This window comes from Hyperoodon ampullatus (genome assembly GCF_949752795.1).
Source record: "Hyperoodon ampullatus genome assembly, chromosome: 1".
Classification (NCBI taxonomy): domain Eukaryota; kingdom Metazoa; phylum Chordata; class Mammalia; order Artiodactyla; family Ziphiidae; genus Hyperoodon; species Hyperoodon ampullatus.
This window is the reverse complement of record NC_136914.1, coordinates 121,515,815-121,525,657: the sequence shown is the minus strand read 5'-3', so window position 1 is coordinate 121,525,657 and position 9,843 is coordinate 121,515,815.

Genomic DNA, 9,843 nt, shown 5'->3' with positions numbered 1-9,843 from the left:
AAGAAGCCCGTGCACCGCAACAAAGAGTAGCCCCTGCTTGCCACAACTAGGGAAAGCCCGCACACAGCAATGAAGACCCAATGCAGCCAAAAATAAATAAATAAAATAAGCAAGTAAATAAATAAAAAGAATCTGGATTTTCTGATGTGGGGTCAGAGTCGCACAACTGATCATCATAGAAACATCACCATTTATAAACAACATGAGTGAAATCAGTAGAGTTTTCTTTGCTTGAAATACCTGTTGCTAAAAGAGCAGGTTGTTTTTGTAAAATGAATATTGTATTTCTGAAACTCAGAGGAAGCCTGGAGCAAACCTCCTGGTTCAACAGAGGGTCTTTCTGTTGCGTAGGTTCTGGTGCCTCACCGGCTGAGTTCTTGTCTTGGCTCTGACTCCATCTTTGTGATCTAGGACAAGAAATAGGCCCCTCAGCCCCGATTTCCTGGTGGATTAGTCTGCCAAGGCTGCCATAACAAGTACCACAGACTGGGTGGCTTAAACAACAGACATTTATTTCCTCACAGGGTGCAGGTTTGGAAGTCCAAGACCAAGGTGTCGGCAGGGTTGCTTTCTTCTGAGGCTTCTTCTCCTTGGCTTGCAGATGGCTGCCTTCTCCTTGTGTCTCTTCATGTCACCTTCTTTCTGTGTGCATCCATGTCCAAATCTCCTTTTACAGGGACACCAGTCATGTTGGATTAGGGCCTACCCGAATGACCTCATTTTACCTTAATTACCTCTTGAAGGTCCCTTCTCCAAATACAGTCACATTCTGGGGTTAGAACTTCAACATACAAATTTTGGTTGGGGGACACAACTCAGCCTATGACACCTGGTTCGGGAGCGTAGCTGGTGATTCCCGCCCTGCAGAGTCGTGTGGCTGTGAGGTCACATTTAGAAAGCTCCCGGTGCAATGCCGGGCACACCCCCGGCACACCACACAGTAGACACTCAGTGAGCAAGCTGTTGCTTCTACTTCTTAAGTCTGGATATGGAATGTCAGATTTTCTTAAAGTGAGAGGCACCTGTGACAGAATCTTGGGTTTTTGATATTGGATCAGAATGCCATTCATTTGGTTAGGCCCCTGCATGATCATACTGCTTACACACTGCACACATAAGCCCCCTTTAATGCGATACCCTCTGATAGCCTCTTTCCTGATATCCATCCTGCTTCACCTTTCATACCAAAACACTGCATGCACTAAACCCACCACTTTGGGGAATGCTCCCTGACTGATATTTCTGGTTCCAATTCCTCTGGTCACTCCAGTTCCCCTGAGGCAGTAAGCCAGCATGGGTTCTGGAGTCCCATGGTGTCCATCTCCATTGCTTCCATCCTGTGTGTGGGCGTGGCATTCAGCCTCTTTAAAGCCTCAGTTCCCACATTTGTAAAATGGGGGTAGTAGTTCTTATCAATACTGTACGTAATCTGCAGGGGTGTTGTGAGAACCAAATAAAATGGCCAAAATAAAGCCCTTAGCATAATGGCAAGAAACCATTTAGGTAAGCTCTTCATTTCTGTCAGCTTTTCTATTCTTTTTTTTCCTTTTTTACTATTTATTTATTTATTTTATTTTGGCTGTGCAGGGTCTTAGTTGCAACATGCAGACTCTTAGTTGTGGCATGCATGCGGGATCTAGTTCCCCGACCAGGGATTGAACCCGGGCCCCCTGCGTTGGGAGCGTGGAATCTTAGCCACTGGACCACCAGGGAAGTCCCTCTTATTCTTTCTGTTTGCCTCCCTATACGCATTGCTCTCCAGGTATCTAGTTATAAGAGGAGCATCTTCTCAGTTGGCCCGTCCAGACTATTGCAGTTAATGGGCTCCCCTGTGGTATTGATGGGAAAGGACAGCTGGGTGACTAATGTCACCTGCCTGCTCCACCCTCCATCCAGTGTGGGAGGAACCCAGCCTGCACGCCTTTCCCTCTCTCCTGGGCTTGCTGGTCTTTCTCATCTCGTCTCCCCTCTCCTATGCCTCACCCCAGCAATCCCATCATCTTTCTTTTCCTCTCTTTAATGGCTCTTTGTTTTATCTCTTTCCTCTCTGCCTTTTTTTTAAATTTAAATTATTTACTTATTTATGGCTGCGTTGGGTCTTCGTTGCTGCGCACAGGCTTTCTCTGGTTGTGGCGAGCGGGGGCTACTCTTCGTTGTGGTGCGCGGGCTTCTCACTGCGGTGGCTTCTCTTGTTGCAGAGCACAGGCTCTAGGCGCGCGGGCTTCAGTAGTTGTGGCACGTGGGCTCAGTAGTTGTGGCACACGGGCTCTGGAGTGCAGGCTCAGTAGTTGTGGCTTGTGGGCTCAGTAGTTGTGGCTCATGGGCTCTAGAGCCCAGGCTCAGTAGTTGTGGCGCACGGGCTTAGCTGCTCTGCGGCATGTGGGTTCCTCCCAGACCAGGGCTTGAACCCATGTCCCCTGCATTGGCAGGCGGATTCTTAACCATTGTGCCACCAGGGAAGTCTGGCAGGTGGATTCTTAACCACTGTGCCACCAGGGAAGGCCCTGTCCATGTCTCTTTCTTGCTATAAACAGTCAGGTCTAAATCATACTGTGCATCTTTAAGTGTTGCTTGGAAAGAAAAATTGCTAAGGACTGTGGCTCCTCAAGCCCCAGGACATAAGAAGATTACCAGCTGGGCACAGGGAGCCAGCTCCTTCTGCCATGCTGCTCAGATGACGGGGCCCCCGGGAGCAGCAGATTCCTGACATCTGTGAAGGCGTCTGGCTCCTGCTCAAGGAGGCAGCTCCGATTCCAAGCTGACAACACACCTCTGACGCAGGCATGAACCTCAGGCTCTCAGGCATCCTGAGGATGATGAAACAGGACGTCCTCCTCCCGGTGTGGCCCTGACACTCACGCATCTTCCATCACCGCTGGACCAGCGGATGCGGGTATTCCACCTCTGCTCACTCCACGTGCCACCACTGCCAAATGGTCGCTATTGTCTTTTCTCAGACTGGCAGTCTTGTTGGTCTCCTTGCCTCCCTCTTTGGCCCTCGTTTCCTCCTCTCCATTTCCCCCACGTTAGGATTAAAAACGACACACTGATTTAACTTTATTTAGACACGTACAGCGCTTGACAGCTCTCGAGCCAAGTTTATAGACTTATTCTTCATCGGTCCTCACTGAAGTAACCCTCATGGTCCTAGAATTTCAAATGCAGAGAACTAGAAGAGGTGGAGGGAATGATTGCACGTGGTGCCTGAACCACATGGCTTCAGGCCTACTTACCCACTGCCTTATTGCATGCCCTGCTTGTTTTGCATGGGCCACTCTTGTCTATTCAGCAACCTGTTGACAAATTTTTAATTGACGGACTTCATTTTTTTAAAGAGCAGTTTCAGGTTTGCAGAAAAATTGAGTTGAAAGTATAGAGTTCTTATATACTCCTCCCCGACCCCCGCCCTCACACAACACTTCCCCCTATTATTAAACATCTTGCATTTGTTACAATTGGTGAGCCAGTATTCCTACATTATTATTACCCCAAATCCATAGTTCATATTAAGGTTCACTCTTTTTTTTTTAATGTTTATTTATTTATTTTGGCTGCGCTGGGTCTTAGTTGCGGCATGCAGGATCTTTTTCTTTCTTTCTTTTTTTTAGTTGTGGCATGTGAACTCTTAGTTGTGGCATGCATGTGGGATCTAGTTCCTCGACCAGGGATCGAACCCAGGCCCCCTGCATTGGGAGCTCAGAGTCGTACCCGCTGGACCACCAGGGAAGTCCCAAGGTTCACTCTTTGTACTGTACATCTTATGCGTTTTGCCAAATGCCTAGTGACGTGGATCCACCATTACAGTGTCATACAGAGTAGTCTCACTGCCCTAAAATCCCCCTGTGCTCCATCTATCCATCCCTCTCCCCCTTCCCCCATCCCCAGGCTGCCTGTGAATTTTTCTGTCCTCTGCAGGGCCCAGCACTGGGCTGTGTACCCAGGAGGTTCTAATTACACCCACATTGGCTGCTTAGCGGCAACAGTAAACCATGGATTGAGTGTCTGTGTGGCTATCAGTACACACTCTTGTGTGCACAGGCATTGCTTCTGGGACCACAGTCTCTGGCAAATCATGGGATAGTCTCAGCTTTTGATGAGCAGGAAGGTGGGAAGCCACTGGATTAGGACAAAATCTTCTTGATGGAGAAGGTGCTTTAGTCCACATCTTTAGGGAAGGGCTATGGTCTGAGCACGCTGTGCTGCTTTGCTGTTTAAAGGGCCCATGGAAAAAACCAGTCAGAGGAGCTCCTGGCGCTGGCCCTGGGCCAGAGGAGCAGCTGGACTGTTAACAAGCTGTCCGTGTTTCATCAAGGGCTCTGGCAGGTGCCCAGGGCCCTCGGGTGACTCCTGGCAGATGTGACAGGAGTGAAGCAAAGCCTCCTTCAAAAGCAGAAGTGAAATTCAGCACCAGTACCACTAGCTCATTCCGTGTCATTTCCTGGAACGGCAGGTAAAGACAATAGACGAGTTTGATTTGGGGGGATGACTTCCTTTGAAGAATGAATGGATGGAGATGTCTTGCTAATAAGATGGTCACGTCTCCTTAAGATACTTCATGTGAACTTCTACTGGATCATCTTATTTCTCAGTTGGGGTAGTGAAATGAGTAACAGCAGAATAGGCGAAGGGGAAAGTAGAAAGTAGCAATGATCGACCCCTATTACGTGCCACCCACTTCAAATAAGTTATTTCCTTAGAGTCCGTTCTTGTAAATATGCATGAATGGGAGGAGTCTTTCACAGAGATATTTCCAAAATGTCTACTTGGTTGTAGCATTCACATTTAGTTGCTTGCATAGAAGGTAGGCAGCTGCAGATTTATCGATTCCACGTGAACCAGGATGGTCATAAAGTTGCTGTCGATCTCTAAGCAAACCCCAGTGGGTGGGAGGGCGCGGGTGGCCAAGGAGCATGGAAAATCCTTGGTGAAACTGGAAACAATTCCCAAGTGATCACGCCAGCTCCGTAGTCCTCCTCCTCCTCCTGGGAACCTTGTCTACACTGCAGGCAGCCAGGACTATCACACGGTGACACAGCCTGAGTCTGTTCCTCTTCTCATCCTCTCCCCAGGGAAATCCTTGTGGAGACTCCTCACCACTGTGGTCCTTGGACAGGTATAATTCTCAATCAAATCATATACTGAAGGGTTAAGAGCCTAGACACTAAATAGGTCCTAAGAGAGTAAAACAGGAAGTTGCTTAATATTGCCTCAAGGTTCTATTAATTTCACATGGGATGTTATCAGACCTCTACATTTCCCTACGTACTACATATACATACTATACACACTTTGGTTCTGACTTCACACTTCTGGGTTTCTAGAAGGCCAGGTGAACAGCACAGAAAGCTAGTTGGAGTCAAAGCAAGAGAAGCAGAGGTGGCTTTTTTTCTCTTTTCTGCTCTGGGGGAGGGAAATGGGAATGATAGCCTCAGAGGTTTCATGCCAGAGACTCTGAGATGCCAACCTATTGAGAAGAGAGCATTGGGTAACAAAAGTCCTCAAAATCCCACCAAGATGATCAAAGCAACAGTTTCTTAGCCATCCTCCCCTGGCCCTGTGCAGGGTAGCTGAGACTCAGACACCTGGAGAACAGTCTGGAACCCAGGTGACACCTCACGCTCTGTGTCCCACATCAGTGGGCTCCAAGGTCTAACGGTTTATCCATTAATAAAAAAAATACATCTCCTCAATGGATTCATATTTCTTTCAAAATCAGTTATATACATTATTTTAAAATTATAAAACCCCTAAAAAGAGAAATTAAAAAAGAATGAGATACATGGTATTTACAAAATAATTTTAAAAACTTATATAGGGCTTCCCTGGTGGTGCAGTGGTTGAGAGTCCGCCTGCCAATGCAGGGGACACGGGTTCGTGCCCCAGTCCAAGAAGATCCCACATGCCGTGGAGCGGCTGGTCCCGTGAGCCATGGCCGCTGAGCCTGCGCGTCCGGAGCCTGTGCTCCGCAATGGGAGAGGCCACAGCAGTGAGAGGCCCGCGTACCACAAAAAAAAACAAAAACAAAACCAAAAAAACTTATATAATAGATTGAGATTTGGCTTCATATAAGAAAAAAATAAACTGATAGTAGCACAAACTAGATAACAGTTTTTCCTCTGTCACATAAAGGAAATCCGAAGGAAGGCAGTCCAGGGGTGGTATGGCAATTCCACAAGGTTGTCAAGGAACCAGACTAATTCCACTTCTCTGCTTTGCCATTCCTAGGCTGTGGCTCTTGTTTGCATGGTCCAAAATGGCTTCTAGAGCTCCAGCCATCATATCCATAATTCAGGATGCAGGGTGGATGAAAGGAAGAAGGGTCTTCCCTTTCCTTTCAAGAGAATCTGCTTGAAGTCCCATAAAACACTGCGAGACCAGACTGGAAGCTGTTTTAACCTGCTCATTCCAACCCAGAGCAAGGAGTCCTCTGAGGGAGGCTCTACCTGCGAAACTTCCTCTGCCTGTGCTGCCAGGAGACTGTTCTCGTGTGCTTTTGCTATGGCCAAGACTAAGCCTTCATTCCTGGAGGAATGCCTTGCTAAACACTAGAACACGTTTAGTTAGAATTTAGGGGGCTCCGCACTGTTGAAGAAGGTGAGTATTGTTGGTGGCAGTCTAAAGGTGGCTCCCAGGTCCAGAATCATTATCTGAGACATCACGTCACCATCCAGGTAATAGGCTTTGGTGTGCTAGGCTGTCCTGTGGCAACAAATGACGCCCAAATCCAAAGAGCTTAATTCAGTGTAAGTTTTTTTCCTTGTTCATTCTACCTGTTCTATGGAGTCTACAGGGGGGACTCTTGTAATGGAGTCACCTTGGGACCGAGGCTAACAGAAGCTTCACTTCAAGACAGGCTCCCATTATCCAGGGTGCTACCCCAGACAAGAGGCTGAGTCAGCCACTGGTTTTGACTGCTTCCACCCAGATGTGACACGTGGCACCTCTGCTTAACATTCCATTGACCAAACAAGTCACTTGGCCACACTGGCTTCCAAGGGTGGGAAGGGACCCCCACTGGGTGCCCGGAAGGCAGTAGCTCAGCACCATTTGGGGAATGCCACCACGAGTACTAGTAGCTTAATTCTACTCCCAGCTATGTGCCAGTTTTGTTCTCCGAAAGCCCAAACCTGAAGTTCAAAACTTTATGAACAGGGCTTCCCTGGTGGCACAGTGGTTGAGAATCTGCCTGCCGATGCAGGGGACATGGGTTCGAGCCCTGGTCTGGGAGGATCCCACATGCCGCGGAGCAACTGGGCCCATGAGCCACAACTACTGAGCCTGCACATCTGGAGCATGTGCTTTGCAACAAGAGAGGCCGCGACAGTGCGAGGCCCGTGCACCGCGATGAAGAGTGGCCCCCGCTTGCCACAAGTAGAGAAAGCCCTCGCACAGAAACAAAGACCCAACTCAGCAAAAATAAATAAATAAATTAATAAACTCCTACCCCCAACAACCAAAAAAAACAAAACAAAACTTTATGAACAGGTTTGTACCTGACAAATAGGCAAACAATTTCATCACATGAAGCCTAATTATTGATCTATTCATGGACTTATTGTTGTAAATTGTGCATCACACATTAAAGAGAGGCTCTCTGTGCTCCTGAGCTCAGACATTAGTCTCATTACTTGGCCCCTAAGAGACCACTTGGAGGCTGGTCCTACCTACCATGGAAGTTTCACTGGGTCAAGGCGAAATGAGAACAAAAAAAACAGGATAAAGTAATGAATTTTTCCAAAAGCAAAAATTCATTCCATTTAAGGCAGTGCCCTGTATTCTGATATCATGTCTTTATTTATTTTTTTTGAGCCTAAAAAGGCTTTTCTTTATGAAATAATGGTGAGGGAAGTTGGCAAAAGTTTTTTGAAAAATAAACTTCCTGGGGCTTCTCTGGTGGCGCAGTGGTTGAGAGTCCGCCTGCCGATGCAGGGGACATGGGTTCGTGCCCCGGTCCGGGAAGATCCCACATGCCGCGGAGCGGCTGGGCCCGTGAGCCATGGCCACTGAGCCTGCGCGTCCGGAGCCTGTGCTCCGCAACGGGAGAGGCCACGACAGCGAGAGGCCCTTTATGGGCACTTTATGAATGAGGCTGCCTTGTCACTTTCGACCATTGTCCACTTATACGTTGTCCACTTTGGAACTGCTGAGTGACGTCCTGAGATTTGCTGAGTTGTGTTCTCTACGAATGTGCCTTGTTGATGGGGGGTTACAAGCTCCTGAAGGCTTTGGTGTGTATCTGTTTTGGGGGGTGGCTGCCTTTCTCCCATTAGGAAAAGGTGAGCCAGGAATGGGTTCTGATCATACAACATGGAAATCAGCCGTGAGAGAATTAGACCAGTTTTGCCATGGAGACGGTCAGCAGAGTTCTCCTAATCACTGGGAGGGAAGATTAAAAGTCGGAAAAAAGAAGCCTTGGGGTTGCTGAGCTTTTCAGTGACAGTGAGGTTGCCATGTATTACTATGGTGGCTAATGTTGTCCCTTGTGTGTGAGAACTCTGGGAGTAACAGTGCCATCTGTCCAGGGTCACACGAGACAGTCAACCTGAAAGAGATGGGGGGCAGGGTGGTAGCTGTTGAGAGGATGTAGCAGGTGATGAGGCTGAACCATGAGACTACCGATCTAGTGAGAGGCAGTGAGCGCCGGGGGGCAGGTGTCTCTTTCCCGGAGGAAGTTGGAATCGGTGTAGTTACTGAATTTCTAATGGAGAACAACGTCTATTTATTCAAGGCAGAAAGCAGCAAGGGGAAGACCACGCCTCAATGAAGAATTTACTTGTGAATGAATCTCTGAGTGGAGAGATTCTTGTCAGTGGTGTTAGCTCCTCCTACATTGTGCGTGGGAAACTGAGGCCAGAACAGGTTAGAGAGACACCGAGAGGCGGATCTTAATGAAGCATAAAATTAGGCAGCCTTCCTGAATGGCTTTAGCCATTTGACATACAAGCCCATTCTGAACGCCAGCTCTCCAGTGGACACTGATCACTGGCAGATGGCGATGTGCCACAGCTGGGGTGTCTCAGGACGGCATGTCTAGAACGAGCGCCCACACTTCCCATGTATTATCTCACTGTGAGAGCTTTCAGACAATGTGCATTGCAAAAGGAAGGTTATTTATATTATATATTTAGCCTAAAACTATGATAACATCCTTTGGCATGGACTTTATCTTATGGTATTTGAAACTGAACCAACTTCCTGCTTCCAGGCATTAACAAATGAGGGGCTTCATGTTGTCTAATGTTATTTCCTGAGCTGAAGATAGATTTCTTTTCTCCAATTCATTCAAGTTTATTTTTTTTAAAGAAAAGATCTCCTTTAGACAATTAAATTTCCCAGAATTGTTTAAGCATTGTTTTTGTTCTCAATGAGAGTATTTCCTATTTAACTCCAGCTATGTCACCTGATGGGAATTCTCATGACTGTCCATCACTGCCATGCTCAGATAATTTGCAGGAGATGGGAGAAATAAATCCACTAGCCTGTCCAGTGTCAGAATCCCAATTTAGAACATTCAGTCTAATAAGTTTCTGGTCAGAGGATGCAAGGATGAACAAGGATGACATTTGCCCTCAAAGAGCTTACAATCTAGAAGGGGAGATGCAAAGGGACATTAATTACATAAGAGACTGTCATGTCCTAACTTCTCTCCTCTGACTCACTTCTGGGAATGAAACCAAGGGAAGGGTGGGGTGAGGGAATATTATGTATGAAAATGCAACAGTATGAAGACTTACCTAAGTGTGTCTCAGTATATGAAAGGAGAGTGGTTGTTTGTTCTGAGGCCTCAGAAAATGTCATTTTTGTCTAGTGAGAGACAGTATATCATCGTGGTTAGGAATGTGG